The 13,996-nt window shown below is 41.5% G+C and overlaps 1 pseudogene; it reads left to right on the top strand.

The window, feature by feature from the left end:
* The first annotated feature begins 2,349 nt into the window (after positions 1-2,349).
* LOC142399968 (dnaJ homolog subfamily C member 13-like) overlaps positions 2,350-13,996 on the top strand; it is a 53,172-nt pseudogene continuing 41,525 nt past the window's right edge.

A 13,996-nucleotide genomic window follows, 5' to 3' on the forward strand; every position in this document is an offset into this window, starting at 1 on the left:
CCATCTAGCAAACATGCCTTTTAGCCTGGTAATGACCTGGTGGCTGGATGTCGAAGACAGGTGAGCAATTTCAATGTCTCTCGAGTAGTAGTCAGTCATAATGAGATAATTCTGCCTTTCTAACTCACACAAATCAGCAGCAATGCGCTGCCAGGGGCCCTCAGGTAAAGATGTGGTGAGAAGCGGTTCACGTCTTTGAGTGGGTTTGTTTTCAATGCAGAACTTACATGCTGACACTGTCTTTGTGATCTCTGCACTGATCCGAGGCCACCATACTGACATCCTGGTCCGAACACGACACCTTGTCAGACCTTGGTGTCCCTCATGTAGCTGTTTGAGCACTTCTGATCTAAGTGCAGCAGGGATGACGAGTCTATCTTGATACAACACCAGTTCATCGGTCTCAGAGAGGTGAGCTCTGGCAGAGTAATATCCATGCAGGGATGGAAGCAGCGCTGTCTTTGGTGGCCATCCGTTCCTAATGAACTGCACTATCTTTTGCAGCTCTTCATCCTGTAGTGTGGCTGAGCGGATTTTGTCCAGTTTTTGTGATGAAACAGGTGCATTTTCCACCACTGACTCCACATATGCTTGTACCTCCTGGTCTGTGTGTTCATCACCACTGTCAGTGAGTGGGCTCCTGGAGAGACCATCGGCCACAACGAGGTGCTTTCCCGGGACGTGCTCAGCCACAACATTGAACCTCAGAAGACGCATTAGGAGTCTTTGGCACCTTGGAGGGACTTTGTCCAAATCATATGTGTTTATGAGGGGCACGAGTGGTTTGTGGTCCGTTTGTAGACGGAAGCATTCCATGCCTTGCACATAGCGGGCGAATCGTTCACATGCCCACACGCCTGCAAGACACTCCTTTTCAATTTGGGAGTATCTCTTCTCTGCATCTGATAGTGTGCGGGAGCAGAATGCCACTGGCTTTAACTCCCCCTCATGTTCTTGCAATAACGCTGCTCCTAATCCGTAGCTGCTTGCATCAGCGCTGATTACGGTGTTGCGGTTGACGTCATAATATGCAAGTGCTGGGGCTGACACAAGCATAGTTTTCACCTTCTCAAACGCCTCTTCTTGTGCACCACTCCACACCCATTCATTTCCCTTCCTGAGCAGGGGAGTGATGGGATGCAGCTCAGAGGAGAGGCCGGGCAGGAACTTTCCAACATAGTTGACAAGACCCAGAACCTGTTTGAGTTCTGTAACATTAGTTGGACTTGGCATCTGTGTGATGGCTTTAACTTCTTCACTGTCAGGTCTCATGCCTTCTGCACTTATGATGTGGCCAAAGTACTGTATTTCTGTTTCGCCAAAATGACACTTGGCCTTGTTCAACTTTAAACCACTGTCCTTTATGGTCTTCAGCACCGCATCAAGACGAGTGTCGTGCTCTTTCCTTGTTGCTCCATAAACAAGTATGTCATCCATTACCACGACAACTCCATCATGATCCTTCAAAAGTGTCAACATCAGTCTCTGGAAGATTTCCGGAGCAGACGTGATACCAAATGGCAGACGTCGGAAGCAGAATCTCCCCATTGGGGTTATGAAGGTTGTCAGCTTCCGGCTGGAAGTGTCCAAGGGGATCTGCCAAAATCCGCAGGAAGCATCGAGGGTTGAGAACACTTTAGCTCCAACCAGTTTAGGAGCAATATCCTCCAATGTTGGCATGATGTACCTCTCACGCTTGACTGCCTTGTTTAAACGTTTTAGATCAACACACACTCGCACCTGCTCTTTGTTCTTCTTCTCAACTGGAACCATTGGGGCACACCAGTCTGAGGGCTCCGTAACCTCCTCAATTATGTCCAGGGCTAACATGCGTCTGAGTTCAGCCTCAACCTTAGGCAGGAGGGGAAACGGGATGCGACGTGGCGTAGTCAGTGAGTAGGGCTCACAGTCAGCTCTTAGTTCAATTTTAACAGGGTCACACTTGAGCAATCCAATATCCCCAAACACATCACTTAACATTACAGTGTCCATTCCATCAACTCTCATGAGCAGTCCCATCCTTGTGGCAAAACTCCGTCCCAGGAGGTTGTGAGAGTATGGCCCTTTAATTACAGTTATCCAGAACCTGTATTTCTTTCCCCTGTACTCACTTGTTGCAAGAAACTTGCCAATACTCTTTACTTCGCCGCCGGGGCTGGTGATGGGTATTTTCCTTGCAGATACCAGCTGTGAGCGCTGTGGCAGTCTCCTGAATGCAGCCTGCGACACTACAGTAATGTCTGCCCCAGTGTCTATTTTAAATTCCACAGTGCTGCCATTGACAGGTAAGTTTACAAGCCACTCATTTTCTGAGTGAAGTCAAAAGATTCCGGAGGTCCAAGCTTCGCCATGTCTTATTTTGTGAGCGTGAAGTCGGCCACTTCTGACACCATGTCATGTGTCGATGATAAGAAAAGGAGGAACCAAACCGTCTTGTTGGTAAAGAGCTGATTTATTACCCACAGGAGTTGCTACCGCTAACCGAGCATAATCCAGGCACGTACACCACATGTCCTGACGTACGCGCACGCTGGTGGCATCACCTGCCGTGATTACGGCAACCTGTAGTTACATATCACAACACCAAGCAAACTTGAAAACTTGAGAGCCCTGGCTGCGCGCTTTGTTTGATTTACGCGCCAGGCCACGCTCATTCATAAAAAAAAAAAGCACGATTAAAAAAAGGTCTGCATTGGCAACCTGTGTGGATGAAGAGGATTGCTTGTTTTAAAAAGGGCATTGTTTAAGATAACATCCCACTTTCTGCTTGTATTCACTGGCGCATTCTGAACTTTATTCAAAACACACGTTTGTAACAAAATGACTGATACGGAAGCAAAATCCGAAGTGGAAAGGCCTGAATCAAAACGGTCAATTAAATGACTTTGGAGAAACAATTAAGCATAATCAGCATGTGCTAATGGGGGGGAAAAGCGGCCAGGAATATTTCATAGCTGAGAACTCTTTTAAAATATTTTACTTACTATCTTCAGATGTTAAATACATTTTGTTACTGACTGTCCACAGCAGTACATTGCGGAGTTTCCTGCACCAGTACTCCTGCTGCTTCTCCGTAATGGGCCCTGCTGAACACCATCTATGAAAGGTGACTATAGATACGTACCTGGTACAACCTCACTTTAGATAATTTGAATTCTCTGAGTTGTAATAAAGTGCTCTTGAAACTTGCATGCAAGGTCCAAGGTTGACTGGAAGCAAATCGCTGAAATGATGAGTAACACATTTCCTTTACGGAGGAAAGAGATTGTTGAAGATGAACCAGCCTTGTTCTTTGAACGGCAGGTAAAGAGTTTTTGAGTGGTTTTCTCAAATTAAATGTTGCTATTAAAAGGATACTTTGGATTATTTGAAGTCTGATTGTATGGAATATTTATTCTTAGTCATTGTATTGCATACAGTACTGCCGGTGTCAGAAGCTAATCAATGTACACTTAAGAATATTTTCACCCCTTTATCTGCTTTACCCATGACTTGTGGGTTTTCCCATCAGAAAAGGCCGACTGTCTGTCTGGTGGCAAGGTGAAGTATTTTTGTTTTTATGGTGGACCTTTTAAACACCCTTTGTTGCTGGTGCTTGTCTCTGCTTCTCCAAACTTGGAGTGTGCTGACCAGCATCTACTGTAGCTACTATATTGAGTATGAATAAGTACTCATACAACCGCACTTCAAATAATTAAAACTATCTCTTTAAACTTAAATAAACTTAAATAAAGTGTCCAGTTTGAGAGTACTAATTAAAGGCATACTCTTTGACTCTTTTTGTTTTTTTATCCACATCCACAGATTGAAGCAGAATTTGCTCGCCTTACATCTGTTGACTTGAACGGCTCCTTCTTCACTGGGCTGGACCAGTATCTGCCAAGGTTCCTTGAGCTGTACAAAGCAAAGAGTGGCATAGCGGACCTGACCAGGCTGATGAGATGTCTCAATGTAGACGTAAGTGTTAAAAAAAAATGTCTTCATCCATGCCTCCCACATTTGTTGTTAGCATCTTCCACACCATCTCTGTGAAACATCCTTCCTGATCAGCAGTAGTGCACACAGCTTCTTCTGTGTTGGATGCTTTTTTTATCCTCAGATTTGAACCCCAAATAGGGGGGTTCTCTGCAATCACTGACATGAATGAAGATTGACAGCTCGTCTCCACTTCCTCCCACTGTCCAAATTGAAGCCTAAATATCCCAGATACAAGTGCCGCCATCTTGTGCTGGTGACATTATTTGGAGCCAGATTCTGTGCAGTAGTGATCAGGGTTGGAAAGAGTGTATTGAGTTTCTGCCCATACAGCTGGTAGACTAAGTCATAAGCTGAGCTTTTAAAAATGCAAGGCCATATGTGTCTTAATGTCTTTTTGCTTGTGAGAGGTCTTAAATAACTGTTTACAAGCAGACAGAACAAATACCAGTTATTATTTAAGTTTTCATGTTTTTTCTTCTTTTTAATCAGAGTTCCACACACCGAAAGAGGACAATTACTATGCTGGGCCTTCCTCACTTTCTTAAGGAGGATCCCTCCGTTTTTTTTAAGACTGTAGAGGTTTGTATTTATTAATTTCTTTATTGCAGTGGTCAAGAATAAGTTAAGTTAAAATGGCATGTAGGGACTGCATAGTCATACCTACTAAAATATATGTAATAAACATGCTTTCTGTAGGTGTTAGACAAAACTATGCACTCAATTCCATCACAAAAACGGTTGAAAAGATCTGTCCAGCTCAGATAAAATTGATTCACATTTGACACCAGGTTTGTTCTAAATCAGTAAATGGAACTTTTTGTTCTGTGGCCCATTAGTCGGGTGGTGATTGGTATTAACATTTCTGAAATGGTAAACCTGTTTCTGTTCTTATAGATCCCTTTATATATACATGATACAACCAAAGATGATAAGATATTTTTGCTTCCTTTGAAATCTTGTGTAGGCCACAGCTGATGACACATTCACAGTGGGGATGAAAGTTGGTGTTGTGATAGTGAAGGACGGCGAAGACATCATTGACACGTCCGTGGTCCTTGAGGAAGCAGTGATCCTGTCTGATCTGAAGGACATTCCACGTGCCATTGTCTTGCTGATGGGTCTTCTTTTTTGCCTCAACATAGACTATCCAAAGGAACTAAGGTACACATTTGAGGTCATTCAGAAGGTCCTGATGAACATTGGTGGAGGACAGTGTTCCTCACTTGTGCATGGTTTAAGAAACAGACTCCTGCGGAAAACCATGTGAGACTGCTCAGATGACTCATCTCATGCCTGTGTTAAAACTTTCTGGCGTTCTGGGGGACGCTGTTGAGCAATGGTGGAGTAAGACGTGTTCCCACGAGCTCTGATAACTTTTTCTTTATTAATACACTAAACTTTTACAAATCCGCTCTTAAGATCCTTGGAACGACGTAAGAAGACACACAAAAGTGCATTATAAAGACCAATGTATACAAAACTATGTCAAAAAAGGGGAAAACGAGGAAATACGACCAACAAGAACCAGGCCCCGACCAGCCCTCGGACCCGAGTGACTCACCCATACCTGAGGATATGAGTGACGAGGCGGACCCACCTAACCGTGGAATATTAGCCGCTATCGCTAACCTACGAAATGAAGTCACTCAGATCAAGGACGATATATGTGCTTCCATAGATGCACGCATACAGACTGTCTGCACAGAATTGAGAGAGGAGCTGGCTACAACTAAAGGCTCTAGCATGGTTGCCGCGTCTGCTCGCGACCCTATACAGTGGCGCAAGTCGTTGCGCGCCAGTAGTTGCAATTTTCTCCGTCACAGAGGTGGCGCTGCTACGTGAAGGTTACCTCTACTCTACAACCACGAAAGCGGAGAAGAAAACAATGCCGCTGTCAAGAGCAAGAATACTGTAATTAATGATACTGCTGCAGTTTTCGGATCATTTTAATTTTTTAATTCAGTTAAAAGAGGTGAAGGTCTGAAGCCCCCGGCATCAACAGAGTCTCTGCCCTCTTCTTTGCCTTCACGTATCTGTCCCGTAGCTTCTTCCACACATTCTTACAGAACTCTCCCTCTTTCCCCAAAGTTCTGCCAATCTCTGTGCACCAGTTTTGGGAGTTTACGTGCTCCCTGTGCTGTTTCACTGCAGTTTCGTACAGCTGCCTGTACAAACGCACCTCCTCACTGAGCCTGGTCTCACATCGGTCCATCCGGTTCGTTGTGCTCGGCGCCGCCAAGTTACAAAAATCGACTGGTGCACGACAACGCGCAGCGCCGTCTTTTCAAGGGAAGCGCCATGCCTGAAACGTCATTTTGACGTCACGGTCCACCACCGCCGTGACAGACGCGGCAACCATGCTACCGCCTTAAAAAGGAAATTCAGACATCCATTGAAACACTTGAAGGAGCCACGGCCTCGCACGAGAAGACTATTAAAGAGCTGGAGAAATCAGCCTCACTCCACTCTGATGATGTTACCGCTCTCCAACGCCAGGTAACACGGCTGAACTCCGAAGTGGGGAAACTGACTGAAAAATGTGAGGATCTAGAAGGCAGATCTAGGAGGCACAACATTAGAATAATCGGAGTTCCCGAGGGGGTAGAAGGACCCAGACTGCGGGACTTCGTAGCTGACCTGCTAAAAGATGCGCTATCTTTGGATGAAAAGCCACTTATTGACCGAGCGCATCGGACCCTCCGGAGAACCCCCGACCCGCGAGACTCCTGGTCACACACAATGGTACACAGACATCCTTTACAGACCCGAAAAAAGCCGAAGAATACGCGGGGCGACTCTTCGGACCAGAGTCATCTACAGCAGCAGCGGACTGATTAAACATGGATCTTGGGAATTGTTTTCCTTTTCTATCTGTGACTGGCTAGTTTGCCTCGGCAGCTGACATCAGCACAACAACTGTTACCTGCCAAAAAACATACAATGGACACACAACTGCATGACGGTGAGAAGAAATATGCAAGGTGTAAAAGTCGTGGGATACTACACCATATCCTTTATAATTTAGATACTGTACTGTTACTATCTGACAACAATCCCTTTTTCTCAGTATAAGCGTTATTCATTTATCCATTTTATTTAGTTCTGTGATTAGACTCAGCTTTATGTCTAAGTGTGATGCCCATTGTGACCCACTCTTACCCTGTAGAATAGATGTTCAGCTTTGGGGAGTACATTTGTGTTTTACTCTGCGTCTCCCAGGTACATGTGATACATGATGATAGATGCACTTGTATAAATGGGGGTGTGTGTGCCCACATGTACACCCCCTGTGCGATCGCTCGTTCCCTTTCTAATATTTTAAGTTCTTGATTATCAAGTTTCAGAGCTCGGGAGCCATTTTTGAAGTTAACAGGCCACCAATAGGTGTGGAAGTAACCTTAGTTATCGATTTGTTTGTTTTTTGGCTTCCCTAAGAAGGCTCGCGCCATTCACTTGAACTGGCTAGAGTAATTTATTTTGTTTTGTTTAGTTTTGTTAATATGTGGGTCAGGTTGACTTGGGGAGGGAGAGCTGGGTTGGGGACAGAAGACCTTACAAAAACTGATTACCAATATGCAAGATACTATGAATGATACCACCAAGGTGAAAAAAACCCTCACTTTTTCCAGTTGGAATGTGCGTGGAGTAAATAATCCAGTCAAAAGAGGAAAGGTTTTATCCCATCTTAAAACACTGGCCTCGGATATTATGTTTTTACAAGAGACCCATCTGAATAATAAATCACATGGCAGGCTCAGGGCAAAGTGGATAGGTGAGATCTATCACTCGGCTTTTTCTTCCAAAGCAAGAGGTGCAGCAATCTTAATTAGAAAGGGTGTACCTTTTTTGCAGAAAAAAACAATAACCGATAAAGAGGGTCGCTATGTTATAGTGATTGGAGAGACTCAGAATATCTCCCTCACCCTAGTAAACATCTACGCACCTAATACTGATAACCCTGTATTCTTTCAGAAAATGTTTGCATTAATTCCAGATAAGTCACAGACTAATTTGATAATCGGAGGAGATTTTAATTTAATTTTAAGTTTTGGATGCATATCTGGATAGATCCTCCACAAAGACACCTCCCAGAAATGCCTCAAGTGAATTCTTAAATACATATAGAAATAACGCAAATATCCTAGACATATGGCGGATGATGAACCCCTCTGGTCGGGACTATTCATTTTATTCACCTGTGCATAACTCTTACAGTAGGATAGACTATTTCCTAGTTGACGCCAAACTGGCACCTTTTGTAGTGGATGCTCGTTATCATAGTATTGTGATTTCAGATCACAGTCCACTTTCCTTTTCAATATGTTTAGACCATTTAGACAAACCGCATACCTCTTGGAGACTAAACCCTCACCTACTTACAGATAAAATATTTCGTGAGTACCTAAAAGATCAAATTTCATTTTATTTTGAGATGAATGATATCCCAGAGACTTCTCCTTCCACTCTCTGGGAGGCGTTTAAAGCCTACATTAGAGGTAGCATCATCTCATTTGAAGCATCAAGGAAGAAACAAAACATGTCCAAATTGAAAGACCTGGAAGGACAGATCAAAGCAATGGATCAGGAAAATGCTCGATCCCCATCTACAGTTCTGCACAGGAAAATAACAACATTAAAATATGAATATAACCAAATTGTGTCTGTGAAAATAAGTAAAGCATTCCTGTATACCAGACAAAGGTTCTTTGAATTCGGAGATAAACCACATAAATTATTGGCTCGTCAACTCAGAAAAATGGAGAATGATAGGACAATAAATAAGGTAAAAGCCTGTGATAACAAAATACTCACAAAACCCAAAGATATTAATAACAGATTTCGCGAATTCTACACAGATTTGTATACTTCTAGATCCACCTCAGAGCCCGAGATTATTAATATGTTTTTAGATAAGTGTAATCTACCCAGGTTAGGATTTGAAGATTGTAAATCGCTAAATGCGGAGCTCACAATCCAAGAGGTTCAATCTGCTGTTGCCTCATTAAAGGGTAATAAATCACCAGGCCCTGACGGACTCCCTGGAGAATTATATAAAACGTATAGTGAAAAGTTATCTCCTTATTTGTTGAAGGTATTTAAACACGCTCAGGAAAGTGGGGCTCTACCACCGACTTTAACTGAAGCTGTGATCACTGTAATTCATAAGAAAGGGAAAGATCCACAGGAAGTAGGTGCATATCGCCCTATTTCACTCCTGAATGTTGATGGGAAGCTATTTGCCAAATTGCTTGCTAACAGATTGAGCCCCCTGCTGGAGAGATTAATCCATCCTGACCAGACGGGTTTTGTACCTGACAGAAACTCTACTTTCAATTTGAGACGCCTTTTTAATATCATGTACACGAAAAGAGAACCAAACTCTGATCTTGTTATACTTGCACTCGATGCTGAAAAGACGTTTGATCAGATTGAGTGGCGATATTTATTTGAAGTTCTCAATAGATTCAATCTCGGAGATGTTTTTTTGTCACTAATTAAACTTATCTACAAAAACCCTACAGCCCAAATCCTAACGAACCGAACACTATCCTCCCCATTTAAGTTATGTAGGGGGACGAGGCAGGGATGCCCCCTCTCCCCTTTAATCTTTGCTCTTGCTATTGAGCCGCTGGCTCAAAGTATTAGACTTGACCCTCAGATACATGGGTACACCACTAAAGGAACAGTTAGCAAAATATCATTGTATGCAGATGATATTCTTCTTTATTTAACACGTCCACAAATTACCATTGCGGTACTTTTAGATAAAATCAATTTATTTGGCACTTTTGCAGGATATCGGATTAATTGGACAAAAAGTGTCTTAATGCCAGTCCACAGGGATGATCTGACGTTCCTGATTAATTTTCCATTTAAAATCTCCTCGGAAAATCTCACCTATTTGGGTATAGAAGTGACAAGACAATATACTTCTCTCTTTCAACTAAACTTTCCTCCCTTAATAGAAAAACTACGGTCTAGGTTATTGTTCTGGGATACTCTCCCAATTTCGATGATCGGGAGAATAAATGCGGTTAAGATGGTCTTACTCCCACAGTTTCTATATCTGTTTCAAAATATTCCAATATTCCTTAAAAAAACTTTTTTTAAACAACTAGACTCCTTAATTACTCCCTTTTTGTGGGGACACAAAGCTCCCAGAATAGGTAAGAAATATCTCTGCAAGCCTAAATCTGCAGGAGGGTTAGCACTTCCAAATTTCTTGTTTTACTACTGGGCCTCAGCGATCAAGACTTTTACTTTCTGGCTAAACACCACAAACTCACCACCTAATTGGCTACTGATGGAACAGGAGGAATGCCATCCATATTCACTGGCTACAATTCTATTAGCACCAACCAAGGTCAGTAGATTATTATATAACAACAATCCTATTATTCATAATATGATTTGTATCTGGAAACAAATCAAATCCAGTTGTAATCTTAAATCCCTATCCTCTGCATTACCCATAGATAGAAACCCCACTTTTGCCCCGTCTGGTTTGGGTGGAGCCTTCTCTAAGTGGAATCAGAAAGGTGTTAGATGTATTAAAGATCTGTATATACAAGGTGTACTTGCCTCGTTTTCTCAATTACAGCAGAAATTTGGATTGGAAAATAATAATTTCTTTCAATATCTGCAAATCAGGGACTATATACGTAGGCATTTGGAGGATTTTCAGACTGAACCCAAAACATTAATAGAGTGTCTGGAATTGCCAGTAAATGAACCAAAATTGATAACACGTATCTATAATAATCTCCTGTTATTAAGTCCTCCCCCTGCCCATACACATAGACACAAATGGGAGAAAGAATTTGGCAAACCGATCTCAGAGGATCTATGGGACAGTGCTCTTGAGAAGATCAACACCTGCTCACACAGTGCAAGACATTGCCTTATTCAATTTAAAATTATACACATGCTCCACTTCTCAAAGGAAAAATTACATAAAATATATCCAGAAGTATCACCTGTGTGTGATAAATGCAAGTCTTCCGTTGCAACCCATCTTCATAGTTATGTACTATGCCCTAAGATTTCCTCTTTCTGGTCTGGGGTTTTTAACATAATGTCCGAGGTTATGAAATTTGTGATAAAGCCAGAACCCATTCTTATTATTCTTGGGGTGTCTGAAACCTTTAAAAAATTAAACAAAACACGACAATGTTTTATTTCATATGGTCTTATAATAGCAAAGAAAATGATCCTTATGTCATGGAAGAGTGTGAACACACCAACAGCTAAGATGTGGCTAGGGGAATTAACTAATACACTCCACTTGGAAAGAATTCGATATGTTCTAAAAGACAGACTCCAACATTTCGACGCAACTTGGCAACCTCTCATACAGTACCTTGCTAATGCTAACCCAACTTGATACCTGATCTCCTATAAGCATAGCAGGGTTCTTGTGATATTTTCCTTGCGGGTCTTCTCCACGGGGTGGGGGGGTGGTTTTTTTTGTTTGTTTTTTTTTGTCAACCTGTTTCTGTTGTCTCTGTTTAAGCGTTCTGTAATGAATGTTTGTTTGTATCCTTGTATTATAAAAGCTCAATAAAAATACATGGGAAAAAAAAAAAAAAAAAAAACTTTCTGGCGTTCTGGGAAGTTCTTATTGTGTTGCCTATGTTGTATTATTTGCAAATGCAATTTCTTCTGTTTTGTACATTGATAAATAAGGAAACATAGCAGCCCATTTGCGCCAGTAAAAAAAAAAAAAAATTGGCTTCCATACAGATGTTTAAGGCAAAAGATGGACCTATTGCCATGACACTTCATAAGTTCATCTTTAAAGGAACATAGAGGTCCATACGGTATCCTCACGATCATTTAGAGATTTTTATTTTATTTTTTTTTGTATTCAAGACGGCAATTTGAACAATTACTCCTGTGGAATTGGCTGAGTTTACGTTCACATTCACAAACGTTAGATGCTGAGTAGTGTGTGCATGTGTGCATTTGAACATTTTCAGTTTTATGGTGACAGGCATATGTGCAGTTGAAGAATATGTTACATATGTAAAGCTACTTTTTTTTTTTTTTTAATTGACAATTTGATACTTGGAATGTTCAGATTTTAATTTTGCAGGGGGTTGAGCAACTCTTGATCCGTTCAAATATGTCCTGTGTTGTTGGATGTGAATGTCATCCTTGATCTTTCTCGCCCTCCACTGACAGCATTTTCATTTTTATTGACAGCCAGGTGAGCATACGTAAAGCCATTCATTCTCTTCGATGGCAATATTGTCACATAATACTTGCAATGCTGTAAATTTTAAGGTGGTTGAGTAAATCTTGACAGTGTGTGCCCCAATAAACATGTAACTGGCTGCATGTTAGTTGTTGGTTGTCATGTTTCTACTTTCTATAGGCATTAAGTTGGTTATTGTAAAATTTGTTTTGTTAAAATAAGAATAATTTGGTCAGGTTTTGCTAAGCATGGACAATGGAGTTGGAAGATTAAACAAGCGGAAATGGAGTTGAATAATGTACAAATTTAAATCTATTGTACTAAGACAAAGTTATTACAACAGGCTACAATAGTTATGTTGAAATAGACGTTTAAGTTCAAAGAAATCTTGGATGAGTTCAATAGATTAATGAATTTAATTCAAATGACCTGACACTTTTAATTGAGCTAAATTAGATTTTCACATTCAAATAACAATCCTAAAAAGTTCAATCAATTAATATATCCAAGTCAACTTAACTGAAACAAAAGGTTTACACAACTGACCATTTTAATTAAGCTGAAATTGTTTTGCTAGTTCAAACAACTATCCAAAGGAGTTAAATCAATTATGAAATCTAAATCAACCAAACTTACACAGATGTTTACACAACAAGGAATATTTCATTTAGATAACAAATGATTTGTTTTAAATTAACTTAGAATTTTAAGGCAGCCCTTTCACTCATATTTTTAAGTTGAAACAACATGTTACATTTTACAGCAGCTTGCCTTGTTCATTCAGTGCTACGAGGAGGCTGATCTGTTTCAGATAAAAAACATGCTTCAAAATGTGACTCTGTAGTGGGAACTAGTTCCACAGTTCTTTGACAATGCATTGTGCTCAAAAAGGTTTTCTTGTATGCTGACAATCGTTCAGAAAACATCAAATTTGGATCAGCAGGTGAAACTGTCCAATCAGTTTCTTTTTTACAAGTTGCAACAAACTCTCCCACACCCTGCCAGTGCCAATGTGTAGGTTTGGCCAAGGAGATGTGAGGGCGAGTACCACAAACATTAAAAAACTCTAATTGCTCTGGAGTGAGACACACAGCCAGTGCAGCAGTTTGTGAATTCCAAAATAAAGTAGACGTACATATTTTTTCAAAAGGAGTGCTAAACCACTTCTTCTCATAGTCATAGTCAGGCCCCAAAGAAATGTGTGATGTGCAGTGCAGATCAGCAGGTTGCATGAACTCAGAAAGGGGTGAAACTAAAGCTTTTGCTTCCTCCACGAGCTGTTGTGAGGAAGGAGAGCTGGGAAGTTTCCACTCATAAGCATATGTAAGTGCTGATGAGTCAAACTGCACCGCTGTGAAAACTTTCTCCGGCTGCGACATCACCTTAACACCCTCTGGTGTGGAAGTTAAAATAATGCCCAGTTTACACATGAGATCACGGCCCATCAGGTTAATGGGACACAGCTCTGATAACAAAAATGAGTGCTTGAAGGAGAGCCCATCGGAGTGACACATGCAATGGGCGTTGTCATTTTCTCCTTAACAACCTGACCTGATGCAGACTTGGAATAGACGTATTTTCCACTTAGCTTTGGAGGACGATCAAATTCCCCTGACTTCACTACTGATGATGTAGCCCCAGACGATGGTTTGCTATGTTCACACGGGGGATTAGCTCAGATGGTAGAGTGTTTGCTCTCATGTTACTGTGTCCCGTCAATTTGGCCAAAGTAAGCCCACATTAGCCAATCATGTTTCCCTCTGTGGGCTTACTTTTGACCAATCACTGTCCCTCCCTCTCTCCATCCATCCATCCATTTTC

The sequence above is a fragment of the Odontesthes bonariensis genome, chromosome 15 (assembly GCF_027942865.1).
Source record: "Odontesthes bonariensis isolate fOdoBon6 chromosome 15, fOdoBon6.hap1, whole genome shotgun sequence".
Taxonomy (NCBI): Eukaryota; Metazoa; Chordata; class Actinopteri; order Atheriniformes; family Atherinopsidae; genus Odontesthes; species Odontesthes bonariensis.